The sequence below is a fragment of the Lingula anatina genome, chromosome 3, assembly GCF_051362555.1.
Source record: "Lingula anatina isolate TDL-2025a chromosome 3, LinAna3.0, whole genome shotgun sequence".
Taxonomy (NCBI): domain Eukaryota; kingdom Metazoa; phylum Brachiopoda; class Lingulata; order Lingulida; family Lingulidae; genus Lingula; species Lingula anatina.
This window is the reverse complement of record NC_141769.1, coordinates 20,784,145-20,801,056: the sequence shown is the minus strand read 5'-3', so window position 1 is coordinate 20,801,056 and position 16,912 is coordinate 20,784,145.

Sequence of the window (16,912 nt, the reverse complement as noted above, 5' to 3'; positions counted from 1 at the left end):
TTTTAAGTTCTTTGTATTATTATTTGTTTACCTTCATTATTGTTACTCTTTTATTTGTGTAACTGTCTTTATTTATCGGGGTAATTTTAGTTCACGATACGATCGGTCAATAAACGACCACTTCACCATTTGTCAGTTGTTGAATATGTGCACTTTAGAACAATGTAAAAGCTTTATTATCTTATCATCAAGCACTATTGCTTGACTTTTGTATCGCTCAAAATACGACCTTTACTCCAAATATTTTCTATTTTACATCGAAAGGCTCGGGTAGAGCAGCGAAGATAAAATTTCTGAACGGAGAAAACTAGACAATTTTTTACAGCTTGGTCCAAAAAGATGTTTCCATATTTGATATAGTAGTATTTTCTACTGAAAGGAAAACTTAACTTTTTGAAATAGACCTGTCTTACAGACATGTAAGTTTTGTGTGGTGTAATTTTTTCCTCGTACATGTATACCATTAAATTTCGAGCACAGCTCAATAGTTCATAATGTTACTGAATCACTGTGGCTTCTAGCACACTGAATTTTACAATAATAATGTTAATTTGTCATAGGGAACTCTCTTGATCATGATCGCCGTTCGAATGTTATTTTTGAGAGCATCAATAGCTTGTGGATTGTAAGGATAGACACTGTCTTTTAGGTATTGCCAAAGAAAATACTCCAAAGAGGATAGGTCTGGGGGATGAGCAGGCCAAGGGACGGTGACTGATTTGAAACTTACTGGCAATTACTAGCACTGTTACACATAGGCACATGCAACAGCAAACATTAGCACTGTTCCTTTTTAATTAAGTAGGCTAGGGGAAGAGGCTGTCGTGTAAAATAATCAACGGGAACTACACCCATTCTTTTCTTAAAAACTATTGTAACATATGCATGAAAAATATTTATGCATCAAATGATCATCAAATGATCGTGCCTGCTGTACATTTTTATTTATTCATCTGTGTCATGAAAATTAATACCTTTTAAATAAACCATCCCTGCAAATCCCTGCACCAAATCATTTCAACAAAAGCAATATACATTGAGGCATATTTGATATGCATGTAGTTAATCAATATACGGATAAATTGATGGTATTCGAGATTAGGATCCTCCTGCGCACCCTTGTAGATAGATTCATAAATGTTGATAGTAGAAGAATATAAAAGAATATATTTCTACAAAGGATATATTTCGTGTGAATGTACTTATCAACCTGAACATTACAACAAATTATCCTCTACCAGGGCGACAGATTGATTTTCCACAGATATTCGCGGATCCGTCTATAGCTAAATAGACAGTCATTTTGGCTCTCAGTCGATTCAGCAAAAAATGTCCAAAATAATAATTGCGGCCCTGGTAGAGGGTAACAACAAATTATATGACGGAAAGTTTGGTGGTTTCAATAAAAGTGCTGGCTACGCTTTTGACCATTTTACCTGAAGACTGGCAATAAAATAAGCTCTGTATATTAGGAGGCTGGAATGATACATTTAGGTTATACGGCACTTCCGGCCTTCCTTGTTTAGCAAGTTTGAATCAAGAAGATTTGCATATAAGAGAAAAATGAGTTTATTTTTCAATTTTGGATCATTTGAAAATTTTGAAATAAATTTTAGAAATTAATTTGTTCATTTACCTTTAATTTGATGTGTTATTTTTCATATCAGAGTGAAATTTTACTGCCTGGGGCCAGTTTTACATGCCCTCCCCTCTGCTGCATTTTAGTGCTTATTTTGGCTGACTGGCGGCAGCACCTTACGGGTCATGTCATGTCACTGGCAAGCTATGCCATTAATGTACCCTGATTTTTTAATATTGTTATTGAATAGAAGTATTTAAACCTGAAGTGTTGTGTTTGTTGATGCATGGGAAATATTTTTAAGAGAATTAAACGTTACAATGGAAGTGAATGGGATTTTTAATAGTGGTTTGTAACCTAAAAGCAAGCAGACGTATTGTGCACAACCACATGTATTGCAATCAATAAAGAGCAATTGTCACAACCGAACTTTGCACCTAACACAATCATGTTTTTTTCTGAATTCTATAAATTTTTTTGTAAACGGAGATTCTAGTTTCTGTTTAATGGTCTAGGAGGAGATAGTGGAAATCACAAAATAATAATAATAAAAAAAGAATCGTCACTCCCAGGTGTCCCAGAATTCCGAAGGGTCCATGCATATTGTTATAGATGGTTCAATCACTCTAATACCCATATTCCACGCCGACTACGAATTCCACGAACCGCGTGGAATCGATTAATTTTACAAATCGTGCGGAATCGTGGAATTTTACACATTTCTGGTAGAAAACTTGTCCCTGTGGGATTAAGTTACAGATTTGTTCAGATAGAATTAAAAATATTCATAGGATCCTGCTTGAACCGTACGTACCGGTATGTTGCCAAGAAACAGATACGAATTACTTATGAAAACATCACAAAAACTCGGACTTTTTATAAAGACTTTTTATATATAAATTAAAAGCAAGCGTTACCATCCAGACTTTTTTTTTCATAATAAAATATAATCCAATAACCTATGACATTGATGAATTTTTGGATCCTGAGAATAATTGAGTCAATATTTTAATTGACAAAAATATTTTAACTTGCCAAGGGGTGCACCAGCTGACCATGCATAATTTGAACGAAAAGACAACAAACAAAAAGAGGTATCTGGAATCTCGGGAATATGAGTACGAAAAATTTGGGGGTGTGATTCCGATATATCAGTAAAAGAATTCTCAAATTAAACATTGCATCGACAACGTACAAATTGTCGATCCTCTTAACCCCCAAGAGGCTTTTAATAGTGAGAGAACAATCGCTACTCCACTGTTTTGTAGTACAAGCACGTGTGAGCAAATACGCTACATTGATGTTTGTTGTCATTGATAACAAATACTGCTTGTACCTTGTACATTATCTCTATATTGTGAAGCTAACATTTATCTTTTTAATTACATGTACGATGGTTTTATCAAAACAACAGTCATGTTCACATGTAACAGTATAAGCTTAATACATTATTATTATTATTATTATTATTATTATTATTATTATTATTATTCATTCTCAATATAAAAGTACATTTGAAGAAACCAGAAAAGTGAAAAATGAAGTTAAAGATATAGTCGCGAATATTTTTTTCTAAATCACTGACAGAAAGTGATTATTCTAGGATTTTTTTTATAAGTCATTGATTTTTTTTTTCAAATTCATGCCTTGTTAGTATGGGGACGAAGTAACGAAGGTTTAACCTAATTTGGTAATAATAATAATAATAAACACTTTTGGATGATATTCGCACGTTATTAATACCAACAAAAATTAAACCTCGCTGAAAGGGGTATCACAAGAGGCTCATTTATTTTACTGACACATTTTGCCTTCAATCTCAAGTATATTTTTCACAATGCCTGGTAACGAAGGATTTGCAAATTACTTTCTATGAGAATGCAGTTTTGCCGTGTTTCATCTAAAATCATTGAAGTCAACTGTGTCCTGTCACCCTATTCCCTTGTTTATAATGGATAAACTAAATTGAAGATTTTATTAATGGCTAAAATATTAAAAAAAAACATTAAGCAACTAAAAATGCGTGCACCAATAAATAAATAAATGAACAAATAAATAAAAAATAAATAAATTAAATAATTTCAAAAAATTAAATAAAATAAAAACTTTACGAAGGTTTTTCAATTTTTAAAAATTAAAAATCCGCCGATGACGAGCTATTTAGAGAGTATAATTTGAAATAAACACTCAAGACATTTTTTGAAACATTAGACCCCCATACTCGCATTCTGACAAGTTGCAGATTTTCTGCTATAGTAAAAATGAACTAGATCGATTGGAGAATGTGAGATGGACCTGCCACCAACAATAACAAATGTTTAAAATTTAGTCCGTTTATGTTGTTTGTGTGAGAACAGATAAGCTAGTAATTATTATTTCATTTTGTAAGTTGGACAAATTATTATTTTATTTTGTACTTAGGACAAAAAATTCTTCCGCTCGCTTATTTTTAAAAAAATATAAAAAAGTGTTAAATGGACCTATATGAGTGTATTATTATTATTATTATTATTATTATTATTATTATTATTATGACCAGCGTATGCTTACTGGGACACTGGAAACAGTTACCATCAAACATACTCACAGATTGATTTTTTACTAGATATTCACATATAAGTCTTCGGCTAATTCATGACTCAATTCCCTTATTTTGTCTACCTTCAGGGCACACAACTTCGTAATGAACGTCATGTTATTAACCGATGACCCCCTTTTGATCCATTATAAAGGGTGTGACGAACTACATGTCGAAGTATTATCCGATAACACTTAATCATTATCGCTGCATATAATAAAGGAGGATACAGAATTAGATATAAAAACTTGATCACATTCCGCTATCATTCTAACACTGGAAAACTGTAGTATTGACGTTCAGTCCACCAGCGTGAATCGAAGGGAGAGGGATGGGTAATACAATATACGCGTATTTGATTTTGTTGGTCATTCCTTTGGTTTTTACTCAAGGAGCAAACGATATTTGTGGTGCGTATAATTGTGTCCTTTTATAATAAAAGGGAAATGACACTAGTAACCGTCATAATTATAAAAGAATGATCAAAGACCACTGGTATAATTCAATATCAAGAAAGACTTTTCCTGATCTAATTGATAAGTTATTATTTGCTTAATTATTATGAATGTCACATTCACAAGTTCAAAATTCAATATATTTGTTTCAGTGACAGACAATGCAGACGTTGGCTTTATGTTAGACGCGGTCGGTGGGGCAAATGAGAGTGCAAGACTTCAGCAATTTATTACCAGTATGGTCAATACGGCTTTTGTGTTGGGCCCTGAAAACGTTCAAATAGCTGTATTTTCTGTTTCGCCGACTGATAATAACCCTAAGCCTTTCATCAATCTCAATAACAGACATCCGACGCCTGTATTAGACTTCTTCATCAACACAATAGAACTAAACCCGTTTTTGCAAAGCAACAGCACAAATTTCGCCCTATTATTTTTAAGATCGGTTGTTCTTTATCCGAGTAATTTAGCGAAACGGCACAAATACCAGGAAAATTGCTGTGCTTATTACCACGCAGAAGCCATCCGATTTGTGCAGGGTTGTGAGGGAGGCGGATAACGTCAAGAATAAGGGGGCCGAGTTGTATATTATAGGTGTGGGGGCAGGTGTAGATGTCCTGGAACTACAAGCTATGGCCACAGCTCCCGCAGAAGAACATACTTTCGTCTTGAACATATTTGATGACCTTGCTCATTTTACCAGCAACTTTTCCAAGGCTCTTTGTTCAGGTAAATTATTATTATTATTATTATTATTATTATTATTTTTATTATCATTATTATATTAAAGAAGAGATCTCTACAGGCTGTATTATACTAGTTTGGGTAAAACGATCTCTTTTTTAAATGCATGTATCTCTATTTAAGTGCAGAAGCAAGGACAATTAGCCAGTTACTCTGAGGAATATCCATTGTAACATTTTCCTTGCAAGGCATGTGATAAAATTTATATGCTATATTTTATTTCGTTGCTTTTTTTGTCATATATATATATTTAAGGTCAAACCATTGCGTCTATAATGTAGGCACCTCAATACATTTTTCCCTGTTTATTTATTCCAATGTAATTTAACTGAAAGATAACATTCATTATGCAGTTAGAATTTTAAAAGGAACTTTTTGTTAAAGTAACAAATTTTACAAACAGGCATGGGCATTACTTATTGACAAGATTTTCTTGTACTTGTATTAACGTGTTATGTCCAGTATAATGTAGCTACACAGGGCGCATTCAGAACCAACATAGTGCCACCCACTTGAAAGCGTTCCGAGATTTAATTGCTCTGCCCCTGATGGGACAGCGAGAAGCGGGAATCCATTACCTATCTTGAATCCACCTACAGAAATTTTGTTTACGTACTCATAATATTGCTGGGTCCGTATATTGATTTTGAAGACATTTTTTCCTTCAGGTGGCACTGCAAGCAGCACTACTACACCAGGGAATTCAGACTGGTACAGACACTACCAATCTAAATGTGCGGAGTCTACGACCATTCAAACGACACCATCAGGAATTGATACAACTGTGAGTTCCGGGCACAAAATAACGTCAGTTTCTGCACAAGACAACACTGATGCAACAAAAGATACAAAGACCAATCCCGCAGATGTCAGCGATACCACTGTGCGTTCTGAAGACAAGATGACATCAGTTTCTGTCGAATTTGGCACCACACAGGTCCACACTTCACCATCTGTGCCATCGCTGACAGTTTCACCCAGCGAAACAAAGACTAACCCTACAGCTGCCCCATTTTCAAAAGCCCAAACCAGAATGCCTGACAAGAAAGAGATCGGCATGACAACGATCGCCGCACTACCAGAAAGCGCAACGAAAGAAAACTTCACTTGCCAATGCAACTGAGTGGACGGAGTGATGATTGGTATAATCGCTGGCATCACATCTGTGGTCTTCCTTGGTGGCGTGGCTGCTTTAATTGCTTATCTGAAAAAGCTGCCACAACTTATGGTTGGGTTCCAAATGGAATTATAATAATAATATAATAATAATATATTTATTCAAAGTCTTTTAAAAATTCATTTCGAGTGTTCAGCACTCTTTACAGCGGTAGATTCACACAATCTGAAATAAATGAAATGAAATAAAAAAATAACCAGCTAAAATATGAAGATAATAAAAATATAGTACAAGGTAAGATTTAAAATCCAGTCCAGTCAAAATCCAGTCAAAATTATCGTTAAGGGTGTGGTCCCAATTTCTCTCTCTCTCTCTCCCCCCCCCCCATTTGCCCCCTTCCTCCCGGATTCCTGTGTTATTGACATGTGACGTTGACTCAACGTTGTATTTTGGTCATTGACACAACCTTGCAGACATGGATTGTAATTTGAAATATAAATTGTTGAAAACGCGATACTTTGTTTATCAATACTGTAATTAACTTTATCAAAATAATAAAAAAGTGTTTAAAGTAAAAGTGACAGTTGTTTTGTGTCTTAAGTGAACTAGTGAATTTTCTTAACTTGTTATTCAGAAATACATTCCAATAAACTGAATTCCTTGCAAGGTCAGCTAACACTAGGATGAATACTGTAAATGTGATGGAACGTAGTTAATTAAGTTGACAGTTCTCTGTACCCTGTTATAGATAGACAGGTTGAGGTGACTGTGACTTTGTCATATATATATATATATATATATATATATAATCCTTGGAAATTTTAACTTAGGGTGTATTCACAGAGATTTAGATCGATCCAGAGATTAAAATTTAGATCGACCTAACTCCCTGGGGGTTCACGCTAATTTGCAGTCAGCCGAGCGCGCACCATAGTTAATTACCCCCTTACATTTTTTAGTAGGCGGGACAGACGCTTAAGCCGGCTAAGCTGATAGATCGATCTAAAATCTATGGAAATGGGGTCTTAAAGGCCATACATATATACCCTACATATATTTAGCCATCAAACATGTCCTACTGCTAAACACATCCAGCCTAAAAGGGTGTACCATGCTCAGTTGCAAAACATGCTTAGGAGCTAAATGCGTTGAAAAAATCAGACAAAGCAGGCACTTGGATGTTTTTACAGTGTACGTTATAATTATGTACCTGTGTTTTGTACCAAAAATAAAAACATTTCAGGTCATTTTAATGTCTTTTCATGCAAGAACGCTGTCTTACAACTGGGGTTGATAAAATGTTGTTATCTGACGTAGATACAACGTTGTTATCTGAGGTTGAATCAACTTTCAAATCCAATGTTAATCCTAAGTTTTATCAACGTTATGGTTCAACGTTGAAACAACGTTAAAACAACATAATTTGCCCGCTGGGTAGGTACATGCAACAGCAAACATTAGCGGTGCTGCTTTTTGATTAAGTAGGCTAGGGGAAGAAGCTGTCTTGTAATATAATCAACAGGAACTACACTAATTCTTTTCTAAAAAATCAACTATTGTAATACTGTATATGTATGGTGAATATCTATGCAGTTTGTTCATGGCTTTAGTAGATTCTCATCAAATAATCGTGCCTGCTGTACATTTTTATTTATTCATCTATGTAATAAAAATTATTAACTTTTAGAAACCATTCCTGCAAATCCCTGCACCAAATCATTTCAACAAGAGCAATAGGTAGACCGGGGCTAAACGCCCAGTCGGGGTCAAACGCCCACCCGCTTTTTTCAGGTATTTCGTATAAATACGCGTCTCTTGATGTTTTGTCCACTTACGATTTCCAGCAGACTAATCCTCCATGACGGAGATGACCACAAACTAAAAAGTAGGCATTTTATGATGATTTATTCATTTTTGCCTTATTTACAGTTATCTAACCTTTTCCTTAACATCAGTGACACCACCTACCAAATGCACGAATTTAAAAAACTTTGTTGGTGACAGATAGGAAGATATCAGACCTCCATACAAGTCTCGATGAAGTCAAATTGTATAACACCTTTCCCGCCGAAATTTGAAAAGATATACAAAATCTCACTTTGGGGCAAAACGCCCATGCTGATATGGGGCAAAACGCCTATAGTGGGCGTTTTGCCCCTTTTCGTTTTTCAATGAAAAATAATTCTAAAAAGATGCAGAAGTGTTCGTTCATGCATGTTTTTTATTGTTTATCATCAGTTATTACACTTACATAGGGTAAAGCCAAAGCAAGTGGCTTTACTAGGAACTTAATTTTGGAAGTATCACAGTGCCCTGCCGTAGAATTACAGCTGAAGTTTCAAGTCATTGACTTGCAGAGACGAGTCTAAGGGTTAAAAATCCTTACATTTCATGTAGTAGAAAATGCGCAGGACGCCCATCCGTTTGTGTGCAACCACATGTATTCCAATTAATTAAGAGCAATTGTCACAGCCGAACTTCACACCTAACACAATCATTTTTTCTAAATACACTTTAATAAAATTCTTGTAAAGGGAGGTTCTAGTTTCAGATATTCTATTTAATGCTCTAGGAGGAGATAGTGGAAATCACAAAGTGATAAGAAAAGAATCGTTATTCCCAGGTGCACCATAATTCTGAAGGGCCCATGTACATTGCTAATGAGGGGTCTATCAATCTCCAAGTTCTTCACTCTAATTGTCGTAGAGGAGATAGCGGAAATATCAAAGGCAATACTTTTTTCACGAAAATGTAGGGATTATAAACGGCATATGGCCCATAAGAAACCACCCTGTTCCTAGCTTGTTAAAATGAAGATTTCTGCAGGGTAGAAATTTTTTATCTACTCAAAACATTATCTCCCTCCCAACGTGCGTACTCGAGACGTACAAATGTATGAGTAACAAGTTTAACGAACCCCTTGCGTTTCTCTGCATGCTCTTTAAAATATTTAGTGCACAGATTGCAAACTATGTTTTATTATATTAGGGTCCAACATGAAGTGTATCAAAGTTTAACTCTCCTGGCACCATGAATAATAGAAAAATAATTCATCGTCTAGCCCTAAAACTGAGCGTAGGCCTACGTTACTGTCACAAATGCAAAACGTTCAGAGACAGTCGTGGATTTTTGTTCAATAAACATATAGGCCTATGTTTTAAAAAACTGAATACAACTTGAATTCATTAAATTTTATTTTTTGACATTTCAACATGTGAAATGCACCTCTTTATTGGGTTTGGATAATGAGGAATTTTTCTCCTGCGTTAGTGCTATACGCTAAGTACGACAGTACCTTAACGGCAGTCGTTGTCAAGATGCACATATAAACAAACTTTTCACCAGCCTTGCCACTAAAAAATCCGAGAGAATCTAATAAAACATTCCGCTTATGTAATGAAGATAGATATTACTATCTGGTGTGTACCACATGCATTGTGAAATTAGAAGACGCGTCGTTAAGATACCATGTATCAGTTTCTTATCTTCTAATAATATCCCGCGACTACTTCACTGTATTGATACATGTAATCCACCCTTACGATTTATCCCAAAGTAAACGGCAGCGCTCTAAACTTGTTTCAATAAAATTGACAGATTTATTATTAATTGCTCGGGCTCTTTCAAGCTTATGAGACAGGCGCTAATTGCAGTAGCGAAGTCAGATTATGTGATACATCTAACAACTGTTTAATTACTGAATGTGCCCGTTTATGTCATTAATAAAGCGCCATTATATATGTATATATACACATTCAAACACAAAATATCAAGCGATAACGGAAAGGTACGTCTTTGGATCTCAATCCCTTGATAGCATTTGAAAAGTAGGCAGTCAATTTCAACTCTGGACTGATACCTGTATATTCCATGGTACAGCAACAGGTGAAAAGAGGCACGTTTTTGCTATAACATTGAGGTCCCATAGAAAAGTACATGTCTGCAGAAATAAGATTTTTGTGATTTAATTAGTGCATATAGGTTGTATTTAAGACAAACTATTTTAAAGTTCACTTAAACATTCTGCACAATTAGTGAAATTCAAATCAGTCAAACACACCGTACAAGTATCACATTTTCTACATTTTCTTGGCTGGTCAAAATTGGCCTAAGCATAGAAATTGAGTTTCATAAATTATCATTCATAGTCAGAGGATAGAAAATGTGAGATTTTGAAGATTTCAACTCCGGAGATTTACCAAAAGTAATTTATATCAGTCTGAATCATTAACTCTTTTTTAAGAATCTGTGGCACCGCTGACGAATATCAATTTTGCCTTGAAACTGTGAGTTTTGTTAGTTTCTTTCAATAACCAATGACAGTCAGTGAATCATGAAGGCATGTCTTATGATGGATAAAGACTTACCATGCTTAAGTCTTTAATAGATAGCAAGTATCACTTACTTATCTTCTAATAAGAACCTGCGACTACTTCACTTTATTGACACACACAATCCAGCCCTGACTTATCCGAAAGTAAACCTGGGACGCTGGACATTTATTCCAGTAAAATTGATAAACTTATTTTTCATCGCCCAATCAATTTCAATAACTGCAGTATATTGTCAAGTGCCGTTATAGAAAGTGGCATTGTAACCAATTATGAACTCAAGTTTATTACTGTGATAGGGATTTAAACACTTCAATTCAATTGTCGACTGAAAGGAATGCACCGTCAGTGGTGTTTGATAACTTCACATAATCTTGTAGTTTTAGAAAGATTCCTCTTTTGTGTCGAGCATGACAGATACTCAAACCAAATCTCGTAAACGTCCCTCCACAAATCAAAATAAGCCGATAGGTGATGTCAGATGTCAGCAAACCTATTCAGTCAGATAATAAAGGAGGCTACTGAGCGTAGATAAACAATTAATAACATCCCGCTATCAGTCCGCGCTCACATTCTCACACCTGTATAGCATCAACTCACTTTAAGTATATCCACCAGCTTCACTCGAAGGTAGAGGATGGGTAGTACAATTTACGAGTACTTGATTTTGTTGGTCATCCCTTTGGTTTTAACCCAAGGAGCAAACAATATTTGCAGTACGTATAATTTTGATTTTATACATACAAGGAGAAATGGAAAAGTAAACGTCATAATAATTAACGAAAAAATTGTGAAAGACTTTTGAAAAAATACACGCATGTACCCTGTTAGTATAGACTTGATCCCATTTAACTATTATAAATGATTGTGCTCAAACATCATAAATTCAATATATTTGTTTCAGAGACAGACAATGCAGACATTGGTTTCATGTTGGACGCAGTTCATTTTTTGGATAAGACGGAAAGACTTCAGCAATTTATCAAGGGTATGATAAATACCTCATTTGTTTTGGGTCCAGAAAACGTACAAACAGCAGTGTTTTCTGTTTCATCAGCAAATGCGCCCAAAATTATTACCAGTCTAGATATACAACTTTCAAACGATGTGTTAGACTTTTTCATCGGCAAAATTACCTTTAATCCGGATTTGCGAGCAGACAGCACATATTGGGCAACAAAATTTTTTCCATCAGCTCTTTATCCAAATAATTTAGCAAAACGAGCGAACAGTACAAATACCAGGAAAATTGCAGTGCTTATAACCACGCAGAAGACATCGGATTTGTGTAAGGTTGTGAGGGAGGCGGATAGCCTGAAGCAGAGGGGCGCCGAGTTGTATATTATAGGCGTGGGGGCAGAGGTTGATATCCTGGAACTACAAGCTATGGCCACAGCCCCCGCAGAAGAACATACTTTCGTCTTAAACACATTTGATGACCTTGTTCATTTTACCAGCAACTTTTCCAAGGCTCTTTGTTCAGGTAAATTACTATAATAATAATAATATTTTTGTTGCTTTTATTTTTTTTTTTTTGCCATATACTTCATGTCAAACTGTGGAGATTGAAGGGCACCTCATTAAACTCTTTCTTTGCCTATTCATTGCAATTTTCTTTATTTGAAAGAGAACACTTGTTTTTGTTGAAGATTTCAACAATAATTTCTGTCCAAACACATACATTTTACCCACGCTACAAACATGTAAGTTACTGACAAGACTTTCTTGTATTTCTGCGAATGTACAGAGAACTGCATAAACTAGTGTAGGAGGAGACGGCATCTCTCCTATATTCCAAAATAAAATTCCAGATCAAGACTTCCGACTCTAACTTAAGGGGGTTTGAAGCGAGTGGAAATGTTTAAAGGCCTACGGAAGTAATTCAAAACACCCCAAATTACACCTTATTTCCAATGTTTTCTTCTTAGCAGGGATATTCTCATGCCGATATTTAGATTCCGCATGCGAAATTTTAGTTTAAGTACTGAAGACATTGTTGGGTTCATATTTTATTTTGATAATTATTTTTCCCCTTAAGGTGGAACTGCAAGCAGCACTGCTACCCCAGGGACTTCAGACTGGTACAGACACTACCAATCTAAATGTGCGGAGTCTACGACCATTCAAACGACACCATCAGGAAGCGAGACAACTGTAAGTTCCGAGAACAAAATAACGTCAGTTTCTTCACAGGACAACACTGCACCATATGTGACGGCAAGGACAGATTCAACCAGAAATACAAAGAGGAACTCGGTAATTGCCAGTAATACCACAGTGAGTTCCCGGGACAAAATAACATCAGTTTCTTCCAAATTTGGCACCCTTCAGGACCACACATCACCATCTGTGACATCGTTGGCCGTTTCACTCAGAGAAACAAAGACCAACCGTACAGAAGCCCTATCTTCCAAAGCCTCACCCAGAATGCCTGATAAGACAGGTATAGGGACGACACCAATCGCCGCAGAGCAAGAAAAATCCGCGAAAGAAAACTTATCTGGCCAATCGAACGGAGTGGACGGTATGATGATTGGTATAATCGCCGGTGTCGCCTCTGCAGTTGTCATTGGTGGCGTTGCAGGTTTGACTATTTACCTTAAAAAATCCCCGCAAAGTGTTCGACCGAGTATGTTAGAGAACCAAATGGAAGAGAAGCATAAAAGTGAAGAAAAACAGAAAGCGGACTCTATGGTTGATGTGTCGATATAGGATAATAGAAGCTTTGTATCAACTCAGTGGATGATAAATGAATCAATACTGTAGCACTGTAAATAATCTTATCATGAAGACATGCAATTGCTTGAATTTTTGTCAAAAATGCGACCCATATTCCAATTATTTTACTGTTTTACATTGGATGGTTTAGATAAGGGTGTCGAGAACATTTTTTCTTAAAAGAGAAAACTAGATACAAATTCTGCGCATGGTTAATGAAACAGAATGTTGTAATAATTGCTAGTTCAGTAGTGTCAGTTTTAGCGACAGATCGAGGAATCTTAGCGCAAACAAAAAACGTTATCGACGATATGTTCAAGTAAAAACCGACCACCACACTTCCGAGTTTCTAAAATCAGATACAAGGATTAAGCTAATATATCTAACGGTCACATGCAGATTTTCAATTTTCGATTTTTTTTTTACTTATGTTCATTATTTTAGATGATGTAACATGTTTTCGAGACAGAGCAAACTAGGGGAAAATGGCACTGTTATTAGCATGAACATATTTAAAGCGAAACAGCAGTTCGAACAGTAAAACGATCATTCATTTTTTTACATAAATGCGATTAAATTCCAAAGTTGCATACCCTTTGATATGGGTTAAATGTTAAAAAGTATTCATCATTGACGTCAGTTAATGGCCATTCTAATGTATATAATGTACGTCATGATGAACAGTTCAGTTTTTGACTCTTAGTACATAAACGTTTTTCAGTTTCATTCAATGTTTGTATGGTAGTGCCAGTAAAATGCTGTTACCTTTAACTCTATGTTATTTTAGAACGTATGCTTTTTCTTCATTAGCAGTTTTTTTTCACTAAAAATCAAAGAATGTTAATATAAGTATATTTTCAACGGCTGAAAATGCAATGTCATTAACCGTTATTTCGGTATCAAATTCCGTCTAATGGTACAGGTCTGCAAAATTGACCTTCCTTTAAAAACACACGAACCCTACTTTGTATAATTTGGCAATTGTTATTTGGCAAACATATTTGGAAAATTTAGGAGTTATGATATCAAAATACAGGGCTGCGTGGTTCAATGTGTATTTTACCACTCAGGTACTACCATACTGAGATAGAGAAAAATTCCAATCAATATATTTTCATCAGCATCCAAATATACTTAATAATAAACAACTATAGGGCCATTCAGAATAGATGTTCCGAGTACTAACTGATCAGCCGATTAAATATGGCCTACCACACTTCAAAGCGATGCCGCTGATTCCCGATTTTCTTCCCGCCTCCACACGCGCTATTAAACGGATTAAATCTCGGCTTCGATATTTAATTGTTAGGTCCCTGCTTCATTTGTTCTGAATGGCCCACTATGAATACAAAATTTTAGACAGGATAAACTCTCCAACATGAACATATGCATGGCTACTTGTTATTTATTGCATTCCGCTATCTTTACCTACACTACAAATTCAGTTTACGAGGATGAACAATCTCGTATCCAGCAAAACAGTTCTTAAATTACCACAGCGGAATCTTTTATCTTTTATGACCCTGATAACGTAAAATTTAATAAAAAATGAGCCAGGAACCACTTAATAATGTGGTACCCATGGAGTTAAATAGACATTAAAGTGAGATGTAAACTACAATGAATGAACAATCATTTGCATATATCACTATTGAATTGGTCTACTTACCTTTTTGTCAAAAGCTTGCGAAACGACCCCGTCGTCAACAATCTATCATTCGGTTAAATGCATAGTGATGAATTATCAGAGAGAAATACTGCATAAAAAATACTATGATAGCGTAATGTCTACTTTTCCTTTCGGCCGTCAACGTCAACTTCCCCGCACTGATTTGACAAGTCATTAATTTGACATTCCCAAATGACAAAAAGCCTTAAGTATTGCAGCATAATAATAAAGTTATTTCGATTGAAGAGGGTCTAGTTGTTGGAACGTAATATTTGTTGCAAATCACCCGTTCATTTTTACAGAGGTCATCCCGCTAAAAAAATGAGCCTACGCATTTTATATAAAATTTGCATAATTTTGCCCAGAATCCATTATTTTTTATGTTTCATACAAAAGTACCCTCAAATGTGGAAATAATCCAACGGTAATTAAAAATCACGGCAAAATACTTAATTATATGCTAATTTTACACAAAATGGATGCACCTCTGTCGTTGACTCAAATGTTCACTTTTTTGGTGGAATATCCCGTAGATTATTCGCATATAATTATCTTTTTCATTTCTGAAGTTTAAATATTTTAGGTAAAGTATTCAACAATGTTCATCAATCTAAAAACAATTGCTAAATGCTGATACGAAATAAAATCGACTCCGTTACTTTTAAAATCCAATCCCTTTGTATATTAATTGGACCACGAGGAATTTTTGTGTACGCTATTTTTGTAGGACCTGAGTGGTGTTGCTTATACTAAAATCAGGTCGATATGTTTATCACGTATGAATACAAAAGTTGTCAATTGTGATATTGACCGTAGTTATAGATGTGTCCATAGTAAACATTTCTCAAGAAATAATCAATGTGCCGGGCAACGTAGGTTATTAAAATGCCAAATAACTCATTAATACAGATCGATCACTGCGGCCAATAAGCGTCCACTAAGCTGATGTAGGACTGTGTTAAAGTCAAACGGACGCATTAAGCTTGATTAATTGTGTGTAACGCTGACAAATGAGAAGACTGATTAGAGACACTGTGTCATAAGTCCCCTCCTGACATGGCGTCTTCCGATGATACTGACCTGGCAGAGATAGCGGCCGGGAGGAGGAGGTTCGCCTGTCTTATGACATTATTAATGGAGTATGGAGGCGACGTTGTTAAGGATGTTTTGGGGAAACAACTAGCATTGGAATATCCAACGCGGTACGACAGCGACAGAAAATGCTTTGAAAAAGTTTTGATGTTTCATTCCGTGAAGACGACACTGTTTAGCTTACCTCGGACATATTTCAACTTGTCTCTGAAGGAGCAATTGTATCCGAATGGAAAACCTTGTCCAGGTATTTCCTTGGAGCAGATAGACATTGCAACCGCTGTAAAATTGTTGTTGAACATAACGTCACTGAACAAAAAAGCAAAGGCCTGGATACGCCCTACTCCTCGCGATGCAGCCGTTCGCGCTTTGATATCTCGCATGAAAACGCACAGAGACATCATGCACGCTTACGCCAACGGTGCCTCCCCACTCAGCCAGGCAGACTTCCTGAAGCATTTTGAAAACATAAAAAACATTCTCCTGCGACTCTCGCCGTTATATAGAAAGCAAACATACGACGCTATAATGAAAGACGATGCCAGCATCGGGTCGCTGGGTGAGCACATCGAATCCCTGCAAATTTGGTGTTCGGACATAGAACGAGCAAGGACAGCGCCTGCGAGAAC